Source organism: Psammomys obesus, unplaced genomic scaffold (assembly GCF_907164565.1).
Source record: "Psammomys obesus unplaced genomic scaffold, mPsaObe1.curated_primary_1811, whole genome shotgun sequence".
NCBI lineage: Eukaryota > Metazoa > Chordata > Mammalia > Rodentia > Muridae > Psammomys > Psammomys obesus.
The window spans coordinates 6,314,187-6,328,471 of NW_026592510.1; the positions used below are offsets into that span (position 1 = coordinate 6,314,187).

Consider the following 14,285-nt stretch of genomic DNA (forward strand, 5'->3'; position numbering starts at 1 on the left):
CTTCTTCTTCTTCTTCTTCTTCTTCTTCTTCTTCTTCTTCTTCTTCTAACAACCTGTGGTTTGCTTCCTAATGATTTCTTGTAGCTTAGGCATCTTTGGATTCTTGGAATAATGTAGGGGTCTCTGTGACCTTCATGCAACAGCTTAGAAAATGCCCTAGACAGATGCCAAACATGCTGTGTCAATGTAAACTGCACGAGAAGGCCATAGCAGGCACATACAGCGGGGCAATAGTACAGAATCACTTTCCGTTGTTTCTCTTCTATTACGTTCTTTTTTAAAAAAGATTTGTTTTTATTTTTTATGTATGATATGATATTTTGCCTCTGTGAATGTGCCTGCACCCCATTATACTGGTGCCCTTGGAGCCCAGATGGGTCAGATTCCCTAGAATCAGAGTGATAATGAGCTGACATGTGCACACTGGGAGCTAAACCTGTTTTGTTTTTGTTTTGTTTTTTGCAAGAGCAGCAAGTACTCTTTTTGTATGTGTGCGACAAATGTTATTTTACATCTATTTTCACTTAAAAATAAAACAAAAGAAAATAAGTCAGAAGTAACTGATTTTACATATTTTATAAATATTTTATTGTTTTATATATGAGGGCAGTTTAGAAAGGTCATAGGGAAATAATTTTCCATTTATTTATTTATTTAATCACTGTACAGCCTGATTCCAGCCCCTCCTTCCTCTTCTTCCAGTCTCACCCTCACACCCCTCTACTCCATTCCCCTTCTTCTTCAGAAAAGGGGAGGCCCTCAGGGGGTACCAACCCATCCAGGTACCTCAAGTCTCAGCAGGACTAAGTGCATCCTCTCCCACTGAGGCCAGACAAGGCAGCCCAGCCAGGATAAAGGGACCCAGAGGCTGACAACAGAGTCAGAGACAGGCTCTACTCCCATTGTTAGGGGGCCCCCATGATGATCAAGCTGTACATCTGCTAAATATGTGTGGGCTATCCGGGTCCAGCCCATGCATGCTCTTTGGTTGGTGAGTCAGTCTCTATGAGACCCCATGTGTCCAGGTTGGTTTGCGTTGTCTTTTTGTGTCCAGTTCCCTCTATTCTTCCTCCCACTCATCCACAATACTCCTTGAGCTTAGCCTATTGTTTGGCTGTGATTCTCTCTATGTTTCCATCACCTTTGGAATAAAGCCTCTCAGAAGACAGTTATGGTTGGCTCCTGTCTGCAAGCATAGCAGAGTATCATTAAGAGTGTCATGGACTGACTGTCTCCCATGGGTGGATTTCAACTTGGGACAGTCATTGGTTTGCCATTCCTTCGATCTCTGCTTCATGTTTATTCTTACACTTCTTGTAGGCAGGACAAATTTTGGGTGGAAGTTTTCACGGGTGGGTTGGTGTCCCTTTCCTCCACTGGAAGTTCTACCTGGCTATGGCAGGTGGCATCTTCAGGTTCCATATCCCTCACTGTCCCGGGAGTCTGTGGTGAGGACCCTAGCAACAAGTGCTCTTAATTACTGAGCCATCTCTAGCTCTCTGTTGTCATATTCCTAGTGGTTTGTGAGCTATAGGCTTCCTAAGGAGCTATGTCTAAACAAAAGTATATATTTGTATTCCTTCCCATTTTATTAGATATTTATATAACACCATAATTATAGTTCTGTTAACCATACTTATGTCTAATTTAGCATCTGGAATAGCATACCATTTCCCACAGTGTCTGTAGTATTTGATATAATATCATCTCAAAATCCTGGTTAATAAACCATCATAAATATACTGCTAAATATAAAAAAGCAGAATACTGCTAAATACTAAACACATTACTCTCTTTCACGTGTGTGTGTGTGTATGTGTGTGTGTGTGTGTGTGTGTAATGCAAAGGCATCTTTTAGGAAGTGATGGGGGTGAGATTTTAGTTATAATTAGAAAACCTCATTCATTCATTTTCACAGTAAATATTTTCTTACTAGAGGTGTGTCCCTGTCCATGTTGGGCTTTTAAACTACTTGTATCAGGGTAGATATTTAGCATTTTTTAAAAATATGTACACCCATTTTAAATATAAAAAGACATCGTTTTTGTTGACTTTTCGGATGACATGCGCGGATCTTGTCAGCTGGGCCTGGGTCTGCAGACCTGAAAGAATGGTGCTATAGACAACCTTACCGCAGTTTCGGTGTGCTTTTACAAATGAATGTAACAAAGAAAGCAATGATCCCAGGAAGTCCGAGTTCAGAAAAGCATGTAAGTAAACGTCAGTAAGCACATGCTAAATTTTAACAGAGCAGTCCTTTCCTGGAACTTTCTCAGGACAGATGACTTAAACAGAATTGCCTGGCATGAACTATAGATTATATCTGGGAAAGCACTTAAGTGGGGCAGAAGGCCAGATCCAGATTCAGGGTACACTGACCAGATTGGGTTCTATAGCTATGTTCTGACACCTAACAAGAATAAACGTGTCTTATAAATTGTGTGTAAATGTTTGTCACAGAAAGCACGAAATCACAGCCAAGAACGAAATAGGGAACCAAATGCACCTGAGGTAAAAGGCTCTCTCTGCCTCTTCACCTGGAGCCTCTCTCACAGTTGCCCAAGGCATTGTTCGCCATAGACCATTCTTTTGGCCGTGTTCTGACACTTTCAATATTGTTTAAAGGTATTACTGTGTGTATATTTGTGTGTGTGTGTGTTGAGGGGAGTAGAGCTGCAGAACACATGTGTAAGTCTGAGGACGAGCTTTGAGGAGTGAGCTATCTCCTTCCATCTTTCACATGGATTCTGGGATTGAACTTGGCTCCCTAGACTTGTAGTGCAAGCACCTTTACCCAATGAGCCAGCTTACCAGCCCACTGACGGAATTTATGAGGACAGATAAAGGATGCCGTGGACGTGACTACACCTGGAGCTAATTGATTTCGACTGAGGAGATGAACCAGTAAAGTTGGGAAAACTGCCACAACGAAGGGGCATTTAGCAGAAATCTGAAAAATAAGCAGATGACAAGCCAACCAAAGATTTGAGGCAATTGTTTTAGGCAGATGGGATAGCTTATTTGAAGTTCTTAAGGCATGAGAGAGTCCTTTTGGCGAGACTAAAAGCAGCCTGGTACAGTTGTCGTACAAGTCCAAAAAGGGAACTAGAAAATGGAGCATGCGGTAGACTAGGCCTTGAATGGACTGGAAAGTCTCTTACAAGGAGGGTGGCCCTATTTAAGGACACACAGTCTTTATTTAAGGGTTTTAAATAAAGTTGGGAAGAAAGCAGAGAATGTAATCAAGGTTGTGTAATGTTTGACTTTGAAACCACGTAAGGTTTATAACAATTTGCAAAAATAGTATGGAGGGTGTTATGTGCCTTCACCCTGTTTCTCCCAGTGACAAAAATCTTACACAATCATAGTACAGCATTGAAACCAATACATTTATGTTATTGCCTAAGATGTAGGGGTATTTGATTTTTTTTTCAGTTCATTTTAGTTGAAAAGATCAAAACACTGTATAGAAAGGACTGGAGCCTTGGATGGATGTATAAACTCATAATATTTGCTGGAGATTAAAAAGCAAAGTCAGGTTGAGAGACGAATGTTTGTTTGCCTAGACAGCTGGAGAGGCTAGAATGATGGCCCGATTGGCAATGTGTCTGCCATGATCTGTCTTCAGATTTCCAGTACTGACGTAGAAAGGTGGGCATGATGGTGTGTGTCTGTAATTCTAGGTCTAGGGAAGCGGAGACGGGAGGACTCTCACAGCTCAATGGCTACCCATTATTTCTGAACCATTGAGTTCCAGGTTCGATAAGAGCCTCTGTCCAAAAGCATAAAGTGGAGAGTGACAGAGAAAAATAAGCAGTATCGATCTCTGTCCTCCAAACGCAGGCACACACATGTTTATGCTCTCTCTCATCTCCTCCCACCCCAACACACAATATACACACCATACACACAGACATAAAATATATAGATAACTTTAATTTCTTTATTTCTTTTCTGACCCAGCTGTCATTGAGTAGAGTTGTTCAATTTCCATACGTGTGTAGGCTTTTTGCTGTTTCTGTTGTTGAGGTCCAGCTTTAGTCCATGGTGGTCTGATAGGATACAAGGGATTATTTCGATCTTCTTGAATCTGTTGAGGCTTGCTTTTATGTGGGTTCCTGAATGAGGGGAGCAGGGGCTGCTTCTGTTGTGAACTCGATTGCCTGCTCTTTGATGATTTCCTCTGGGCAATGCAACCTTGTGAGGCTGCAGAGGAAGAGGACCCAGGCAGTCCTGATGAAACTTGATAAGCTATGGGCAGATGGCAATGGTGGAGAACTCCCCCTTTCAGTGGACTAGGAGAAAAAGATGGGGGGGGGAGGGTGAGAGGGTGGGATTGGAAGGAGTTGAGGAAGGAAGATGCAATAAGGATATACAATGAATAAATTGTAAAAAAAAAATTGGATATCAATCCATCTTATAAATAGATTGTAGAGTTTTAAAAAATCTAGATAACTAGAAATATTTAGAGGTAGAAATGGTTTGTATGTCCGAGTGTTTGGATACTCGTGAGGGACAAGAAATAAAGTCAAAGGAAACCTATCAGTTGCTGCATTCAGCTTCCAGGAAGTCGGTGGTGATGCTTCTAATTGATACCTTAAAGAGAGTAGGTTTATGGGAAACAAGACATACACTCATTGTGACCACAGTAAACCAGACAACTGTGTAAGGTGGTCTCCCTACTGCCTGAAGCTCTAGGAAGATGGCAGTGGCTGGGGCGGGGAATAAAAGTTTAAGCATCCTAAATGTACAGGAAGGAGTTTTAGTAAGATCGTCTAGGGACAGTTTGTTAAATGAAGAGAAAAATTTGTAGAGTGCCAAGAAGTGTGGGGATTAAATAGCCAGGAAGGAGTAATAGAGCTAGAATCTGCCTGGTGAGAGGCAGAGTGAAACAGAGGAGAGGGAGAAACACAGAGGGAAAGGTAGAGAGGTGAAGAGATAAATGGGAGAGAGATGGGAATTGAGCAACTGTGTGTAATATTAGAAAAAGAAAAATGACCATTTGAGAGAATAAATATCCTGGTTAGTTCTGTCTCTTTTGTGTGACTCCATGTAAAGTCATGATCCAAAGGTTCCCTTTGGATTCCTGTGTCCGCTGTCCTTCTGATTTTTACAGCATAGCACTTACATTATTGTGAACTCAATTCATAATAAAGTGTGATGCTTTCTATAGCATCACTTTACAGGCCCCAGAATATTACTTTGGATTGAGAATACTTGAATATTGTACTAGGTAGTTGGTTTTATTTTCTTTTTTTCTCAACTTAGCACAAGATACAGTCATCTGGGAAGAAGGGACATCGTCTGAGAAATTACCTCCATCAGTCTGGCCTATAAACAAGGCTGTGGGTGCATTTTCTTGATGGATGATTGATGTGGAAGGGCCCAACCACTGTGTATGGCACCCCTAGGAAGGGGCCCTGGGTCATATAAGAAAGCAATCTGAGTGAGTCTGAGGAGCAAGCCCAAGTAAGCAGCGATCCTCCATGTGTGTCAGGAGTGATGAAGTAGTCTAGGAGATTTCTGAGTTTGCTCCCTGGCTTGAATAAAAAACTGAATAATCAGGAATGTCAGAAAACTAAGCCATAGGGGGGAAAAGAGAAAAACTTGATACATTCAGAATGGGAGAAATCTAAGCCCTGAAGTCTATTAATGGACACTGTCTGGGGTTTTTATTGGGCTTCTGACTAAATTGGGAAGTCATCAAGAGAATTGTAGGTTCCAGTTACTAGGACAGTAGTGTGATTTATAGTCTTTTTGCTATGACAAGCTGTGTGACAAATGTGGAATGACGAATTCAGGTGACCCTTTAAGGCCAATTGGTATTAAAACAAGAGGAAGAGAACACAATAGTGTAAGAGATGACTAAGAGAGTGCCAAGGGCTTTGATGGAATGATGTAAGCAAAGGCTGACCATTGCCATTGTCAAAAGAAACACATCTGGATTCTGGACCTGACAAGAGATGAGCATGAGTTGAAACTCTGGGGACTTTTACCAGGAAAAGACTTAACAATGGTGGTGGTTTCCATAGACTATTAGAAGCTGGTAGTTGAATGGGAGAGGATAAGATGGTCCAGATTTAGTATAATTAGAAACTGGGTGCGCAGCTGCACAGTCATAATCCATAATTCCACAATGAGCCTGAACTGAACATGAAGAATCAAGTAGTAAAGAAGGTGATCATTTTTCAAAATATGGATTTAAAATTTTTTTATTTATTACAGTTTATTCAGTTTGTATCCCAGCTGTAGCCACCTCTCTCCTTTCCTCCCAATCTAGCTCTCCCCCCCTGTTCTCCTACCATGCTCCTCCCCCAGTCCACTGACAGGGGAAGTCCTCCTCTTCCATCTGACCCTAGCCTACCAGGTCTCATCAGGAGTGGCTACATTGTCTTTCTCTGTGGCCAGGTAAGGCTGCTCTCCCCTCTCTGAGGGAATGATTAAAGAACCAGCCACTGAGTTCATGTCAGAGACAGTCCCTGTTCCCATTACTAGGGAGCCCATTTGGAGACTGAGCTGCCATGGGCTACATCTGTGCAGGGGTCCTAGGTTATCTCCCTGCATGGTTCTTGGTTGGAGTATCAGTCTCAGAAAAGACCCCTGAGCCCAGATTTCTATGTTGCTCGCCTTGTGGAGCTCCTGTCCCCTCCATGTCTTTCTATCTTCCCCTTCTTTCAATTAAAAAAAATATATAACATTTTTCCTCCATATCCTTCCTACCCTCCTCAAGCAACTTAATGTTCTCTCCCTCCCCATCTCTCTCGAGAAAAAGTAAAAATAAAAAACCCCAAAAACCAATAAAAGAAAAATAACATATCAAAAGAGTGCGCGCACACACACACACACACACACACACACACACAAACACATGAACACACACATAGAGGGAATGAAAGAAAGGGAAGAGAGAGAAAGAGAAGAAGAGAGGGAGGGAGAGAAAGATGAAGTTCATTCTGTGCTGCCCAATACATCTCAAGCATGGTGCCTGTCCTGGATCAGTGATGCTCCAATGGAGAAAACCGATTTTCTCTTTCTCAGAAAGTATCAGCACCAGTAGCTTCTTGGTTAGGGGTGGGACCTTGTACCCACTTCCCCTTCTCTGTGCTGGGATTTTGTCTGGTTTGAATTTATGCAGGTCTTGTGCATACTGCCAGAATTTCTTGCAGGTTCATATGAACATTAGCCATCATCTATAAGCTATCCACCTCTTCTGCACAGATCCCTGAGCCTTGAGGCTTAATAAAGGCATATCCCATTTAGGGCTTAGTGCTTCAAAGTTAATCTATGCATATTTTTCAGTTGTGTATCTCTGTGTTAGTTTCCATCTACTTCAAGAAGCTTCTCCGATGAGGGTTGAGCAAGGCACAGATCTATGCAAATAATGATAAGTCATTAGAGCTTTATTGTTCTAATCCTTTAGTTGAATAAGGATAGTACTATTATTCAACAACTACTACCTATTCTCAGGTTTTTGGTCAGTTTAGCAGTGTCATGTGTGGGTTCTGTCTCAGGGGGTAGGTCTTAAATTCAGCCAAAAAGTGGCTGATTGCTCTGATAATGTTTATACCACTATTGTACAAGTTTGTCTTGTAAGCGAGTCATTATTGTAGGTTGCAGGTTTTAAACTGAGTAATACTATTAAATACTAAAATAATATTAAAGTAAAAAGTAATTGCTTTTCTCCTCTGGAAGCATATAGAGTACCTTCTAGAAGCATGAACACTAGAAAGCAGAGGTAAAACTCCAAGTTGGGCACCAGCTCGATTTCTGCATGTGCAATGTCGTAAGAGGCTCTTCAGCCATACAATTTCACTGTCAGGTTGTGGAAGATAGCCAATAGCTTTGCCAGTAGGTTGTGGTATTGGGGATTCCTGAGACCCCTTTAGCCAATGACTCAAAAGCGCATATTCCATTCCTGACATTAAGGGTTTTTACTTGATGGTATAAAATGTCTAGTGGAGGCATTGTATCTCCTGTTACATGGTGATTCAATTTAAATTCCTTACATATATGTATATATTTAAGGAAGCTTCTGCTATAGTAGTAGGTTTTCATGTGGCTTTTCAAGAGGCTTTCTGTGTTAGTTGTCTATCTTCATATTGCCTCCTTTGCCCTGCACTTCCTTTCCCATCCTTATTTAGTTCTCCTAGTCTAGTTTCTCCTCTCTCTCTTGCTCTGTCTGTCTGTCTGTCTGTCTGTCTATGTCTCCTCGCTGCCTCTCTGTTATTTTTCAATACATGGTTTCTCTGTGTAACCTTGGCCCTCCTGGACTTTCTTTGTAGACCAGGCTGGCCTTGAACTCACAGTGGTCCACCTGTCTCTGCCTCCCCAAGTGCTGGTCGCCCGGCTTCTCCTTTGCCTCTTTACAACACTATATTCTGTCACCTTCTTTGGAAATTTACCTTTGCCCAGCCCCTGCCCTGGTTCCTCACTGGCTACCTAACATCTGCGGTTACTTGCATTGAAACATGCTTATCTAAACCTTAAAAGCTATCACCCACATATAAGAGAAAAGAGACAATATGTGTGTTTTTAAGGTCTAGATTATTAAAATTATTAACCTTTCAGTTATACTTTTTTCTAGCCATCATATTTTCAAAAGAAGCAGTGGAGTTGACTTTTTCATGGCTGGCATGCCAAGTGAACATAAAAAAATAAGCAAGTTTGATGGTAAATTGGGGAGTCAAGAGTGCAAAGTGAGAGGAGATATTCATTTCATTATGTGCGAAGCTTTGCGGGACTGACATTTAGAACTCCAAAATACTATATTTGGCATAGAACTCTTAATGATCCTCGTGGCACAGTCATTCCTCTGAATAGTCTCATTTACAACACAATTCTCAGCTTAGGAAATAAATGGAGGGGTGGGTAATGAGGCTTATATGGTGTGAATCAGTCAAAGTATGATTAATATTGAGTCACTTTGATGTTCTCTATTGCCTGCCTTACTGCCTGATGCTTTTTTTTTTCTTTATCTGTAATAAGTTAGCATGAGAATCAAATCTGTTAAGCCAGTTTCCTGCATGGATTATTCTGCCGGGCTGCTACAAGTAAATTCCCTTAACACTAAGGGAGACTTCTCACTGCCGAGATGGTGGTCTAATTTAGACTTAATTTTGGTTGATTGTCATTTTACTCTCAGAAATGAGAAGGAAAGCAGGCTAGTCAGATACTATCATCACCCAATAGATGTTACAGGCTTTTTTAGGTATCTGTTTAGTTGTGTGTGTAGAACACGAGGAAGACAGTAAGTCTTACCATCTTTCTTGTTGAGTAATTCTGTTTCCAATAAAATTTCAGTTGCTCTGAAACTTGCTGAAAGAAATCTAAGAAATAAACCCACAGGGATAAGCCTGTGGAAAGCAGTGTTAATTATTGCCAGACTAAAAAGACAGCTCATCAGCAATGAATGATTGATGTGAGAGCTAGCCAGACCGACGGTATAAAGTTGTTCATATTAAAAATGATGGCCATGGGGGCCAGAGAGAGATGACTCACTGGTTAAAAGCCTGTGCTGTTCTTGCAGAGGACCTGAGTTAGGATCTCATAATCCAAGTTTGGTAGCTCACAATCACCCGTAACTATCTCCACGGACATTTTATATCTCTGGCCTTTGAAGCGTACTGTGCTCACACAGTACCCTATCTACACTTAATTAAGAATATCAAAAATAATCTTTAAAAATATGGCTCTGGTGGGAATCAAAAGGAGAGTCAACCACTGTATCCCTTTGAAATCTGTCTCTCCTGGCATGTTTGGCCCTAGGCCTATTTCCACATCCTTGTATATGTAATCTTTTATTTTTTATTTTTATTTTTTTAATTAATTACACTTTATTCACTTTGTATCCCCCCATAAGCCCCTCACTCCTCCCCTCCTGATCCCACCCTTTCTCCCCCTTCTTCATGTATGCCCCTCCCCAAGTCCACTGATAGAGGAGGTCCTCCTCTCCTTCCTTCTGATCTTGGTCTATCAGATCTCATCAGGAGTGGCTGTATTATCATCTTCTGTGGCCTGGTAAGGCTTCTCCCCCCTCAGGGGGAAGTGATCAAAGAGCAGGCCAATCAGATTATGTCAGAGGCAGTCCCTCTTCCCTACAGAGCAAGTTAACCTGGAAGAGGGGCCAAGGGAAAGAAAGAGGGCAAATTTTAATCTACATAAGACCCATCACTTCTTCAAGCCTCAGCCATCTTGGGAAACAGCATCACCAATGCATGCGCAGTCCCCCTAACCGAACATTTAGGCTACTGCTCTTTCTGCCATCCTCACATCCAAACTGCCAGTCCTGCAGTGCTTACTTGCAAAATGATGCGTTGAAACTGTTCACATTTCTACACATTTCTACTATTGACCTTCTAATCCAGGCCCCTAGCTTAACTGCTGGTCCTATCCTAGATCGGGTAATGTAACTGAATGTACAGGTCATGAGAAATTAAGCAATAGAGAAAGGTCAATGAATAGCCAATGATCAAATTTTAATTAAAAATCAAATGCTTAAAAGATCTGAGATGTTTCTGGCAGTGCTCAGTCTTGTTGCTTCGTTTGACTTCACTGCAGTCTTGGTTCTGAGCACACAGATGTCCACTCTGCACTGCGAATTCCCTTGTGCTATGCAAATCCAACTGAGGCTGCTGGAAGTGACCCAGCTTGTATTTGAGAAAACATAAGGTGTGAACTGCAGAATCTTTTTAGTGTATAATTTTTTTCCCTGCACTCAAGGCAATGTAAGAATTTAATTATGGAAAACAAAGGCTTTTAATATTTTCTTTTTTTTTTTTTCTGTTGTTGTTGGTGGTTTGAGACAGGGTTTCTCTGCAAAATAGCCCTGGCTGTCCTGGACTTGCTTTGTAGTCTAGGTTGGCCTTGAACTCACAGAGATCCATCTGCTTCTGCCTCCCGTGAGCTGGGATTACAGGTGCCACTGCACCTGGCTTTTATTGTTTTCTTGCTTATTCCTCAGCAAGATGTCACCCCAGTTTATTTTTGGACTATATTTTGTGCTGGTTAAATTGTGACTCCTTTACGCAAACCAGAGTCACATGGGAAGAAGAGAAGCCTCAGCTGATAAATTGCCTCCATCATATTGGCCTGTGGGCATGTCTATGAGGACATTTTCTTGATTAAAGATTGATGTCAGAAGGCCTACCCCACTGTGGATGATCCCCTCCCTGGTAGGTCTGCCTGGACTATGAAAGAAAGCTGAAAAAGCCACGGGGGGGGGGGGAGCATATAAACAGCATTCTTTCATGGTCTTTGTTTCAGTTCCTGCTTCCAGATTTCTGCCCTGCTGGCGTCTCAGGCTTGACTTCCCTCAGTGATGGTCTTCCCATAACTCTAAGCCAAATAAGTCCCTTCTCCAAGTTGACTGTGGTTAGTGTTTTCTCACCATCACAGAGAAGCAAACTGAAACTTCCGTTATTAGAATGTTTCATTTTAAAAAATCAGTGCCTGAGTTGCTGACTTGGGCTTCAACTTCATTTCATTTTTCTCATAGACTCACATTCCATCAAAAGTCTAATTCTTTCCAAAGGACTTGCGGGCCCCTGTCTGAACCACACTCTGCTGAAGTCTGCAGATCCTCCTCCAGCCGTCCCATCTCGGAAAGGTTCCAGCTCAAACACAAAGCATTCTGAAACCCAGAAATAATAGGCTCCTTTTCATTTATATACATTCATTTAGATCTTCTCCGGGTGGCTCCCTTCATCCTTAAATCTGCCTAAAGGGTTCATTTTCACACCAGTCTTTATTTTCAGACCCGAAACACACCTCCTTAAAAGAAGCTCCTTCATCTTTTAACCTTCGAGGAGTGTTCTCTATAGAACCTGTCTTAGTGTTAATGTGTTATCTTCCTTTACCACTATCATCTTAGCCCCAAGAAAGCAGGGGTCTCCTTCCATCCTAAGTGTGTCTAAGTATTACAATTATAGAAGGGGTCATGAATTTGAGGGGAAGTGGTAGAAGGGACAGGAGGATTTGATAGGGGGAGGAGGAATGAAAATGATGTAAGTAAAATAATCTGCATAAAGAATCAAAACATTAAATTATAAAGCCACTCAAAATATTTTTTTCCTGCACCTGGCTCCCACATAGACCTGGACTAGCCGCAAGGGAAGTGTGGGTGTTTCCGCAGATTCCCACCCTATTCGCATCCCTCCTCCCTATCCCTAACCTCATTCATTCCAGAAGGCGAGAGCAAGGTAGAAGTTGTAACAGGGCTCAGCAGCATGCTGTCCAGTAAATCCTGTATCATTGTTTTCTTGTAGTTGACAAAGAGTAATTGTGTGGTATGCAAGGTGATGTTGCAGAATGTAAAGAGACTAAGAAATAGTCTCATCCAAGCAATCAATAGACGCATCTCCTCAAATCGTTACCATTGCTTCCCTGTGATAACATTTAAATTCCCCGTTTAACTGTTTTGAAATAAGCACTCGACTGACCTCACTATGTAATCACCTTCCAGAATTATGAGTAGTGTCTGTTTCCAAAAAGTGTATTTTTATTGGTAGCAACCTTAGTTCGTTTTTAAACTACTTTGTGGGAGCTCGTGGCTCTAATTTTAACCTGTCAATCACTACCCCATGCATGTATCTGCAGTGGCTGATGTTTAGGCCTAGAACCGCTGTATTGAAAAGATAATAAATATTAACTATTTTCTCCTGAAAGGAAAAAACCTTCAGAGGACAGCATGCTACATGATATATAGGTAGTGAATGGAAGATATGAAATCACATTTATTTATCTTTCATTTCTCAGCCTTCCTAACCTCTCTGTCTTCTTCAGTGAAAACTTAAAGTAGTTAATTCATATTACAGTGTCTAAACCATTATACAAAGACATGATTAGGTTCTACTCTAATATACTTATATGCAGAATATTTAATGTTTATCATCATTCCAGATTCTTGAAATAAAGCCATATGACAGGTCATTAATTAAATGGGTTAAAAGTGGTGAGTTTTTTCTTCTTAGATTTTTATCCTATAGACACAGTGGAAAGTTCTGTTTCTTTGGTGCAACTTGTAGACAGAATCCACGGTCTTCTATATGAGGGTAAGTGCTCGACCACTGAGCTGCTCTCCCAGCTCCTTAGGAGCTTACCTTTTCTGTTGAATTCAAATATGAACGTTTATCTTAATTGATGATTTACATTTCCATAGACTTTGTTACTCTTCCACGTCTGTATACATAGTCTGCCTGGGTCAGAAGGGGTAGGATGGGAGGGAAGAAAGATAAGGAAGAAGTGTAAGCGTAGTAGAATCAAAATGGGTTGAGCACCATTGCCAAGCTCAGAAGGTCTTGCTCCTTAGAAGAGGTAGGTCTCCCTGAATGAACCAACATGAATGTTTAAGTTTATTTATTTTTGTTTGTTTGTATACGCACATGTATGCATGTGCAGAGCAAAAGTCAATGTCAGGTATCCTTACAGCTTCCCCTCTTAATTTGGAGATAGAGTCTGTCAATGATCCTAGAGCTCACTGATTCAGCTAGTCTGGCTGGCTGAGCAAGTTTCTAGGGCTCTTCCTGCCCTTGCTCTCCCAACACTGCCATGACAGGCATTTGCCATCGACCTGGCTCTTTTTGTGGGTACTAGAGATCTAGACTCCAGTGTTCATGCTTGAGAATCCTTTACCAACCAAACTGTCTCCCCCTCCCCCATGTTATGTGACTTTATTCCTGGGGAGATACGAACGTGTCTACCAACCCAGATGCGGAACTGACGGACTGGTACGGAGAAGCGCCAGAGTCCAGCAAGGTGACTGTGTTTAGTTTTACTGGGAAAAATGCAGGAATATGAATGAGTGAGGGACTACTTAATGGGCCAGGTATGACTCCTAGACAGGTGTGTCGGTCCAGCACCGGACGGGATCCAGCTCATGAAAGACGGAAACCTGAAGAACATTGCCCAACCAGCAGGCAACTCAGCAGGTGGGAGGGTATCTTTTCCAGGTAATTCAGTAGGTTTGATCCCCTTCAGGTCAACTTCTGTGTCTGTGTTTTCTAGGAGCTTTCCTGACCTCTATTTTTTTTTTCCAGGCATCTGGTGGTCTGATCCACTTTTATGCTGCTCAGCTTATCAGAGCGTTTCTCAGAAGTCTATTTTCTATATATTCTTGGGACTAAGGGACCTAGTATTTGGTCAATTTTAGAGACATAAGTGTTTCAGTTGTTCGCTTTCTTTACCTAAGAAGTTTCTCTGAAGGATGGAATGTTTTACCCATTCCATTCTCCCCTTAGAAGATTCTGTGGCCTAAAGAGTTTTATGTAGCAATTTCCTCCCTGATAATT

The 14,285-nt window shown here is 41.6% G+C and overlaps 1 protein-coding gene across 2 annotated transcripts in view; it reads left to right on the forward strand.

Annotated features, from left to right (window-relative positions):
• Prkg1 (protein kinase cGMP-dependent 1) overlaps positions 1-14,285 on the forward strand; it is a 1,075,213-nt gene that overhangs the window by 136,504 nt on the left and 924,424 nt on the right. The window lies entirely within an intron of this gene.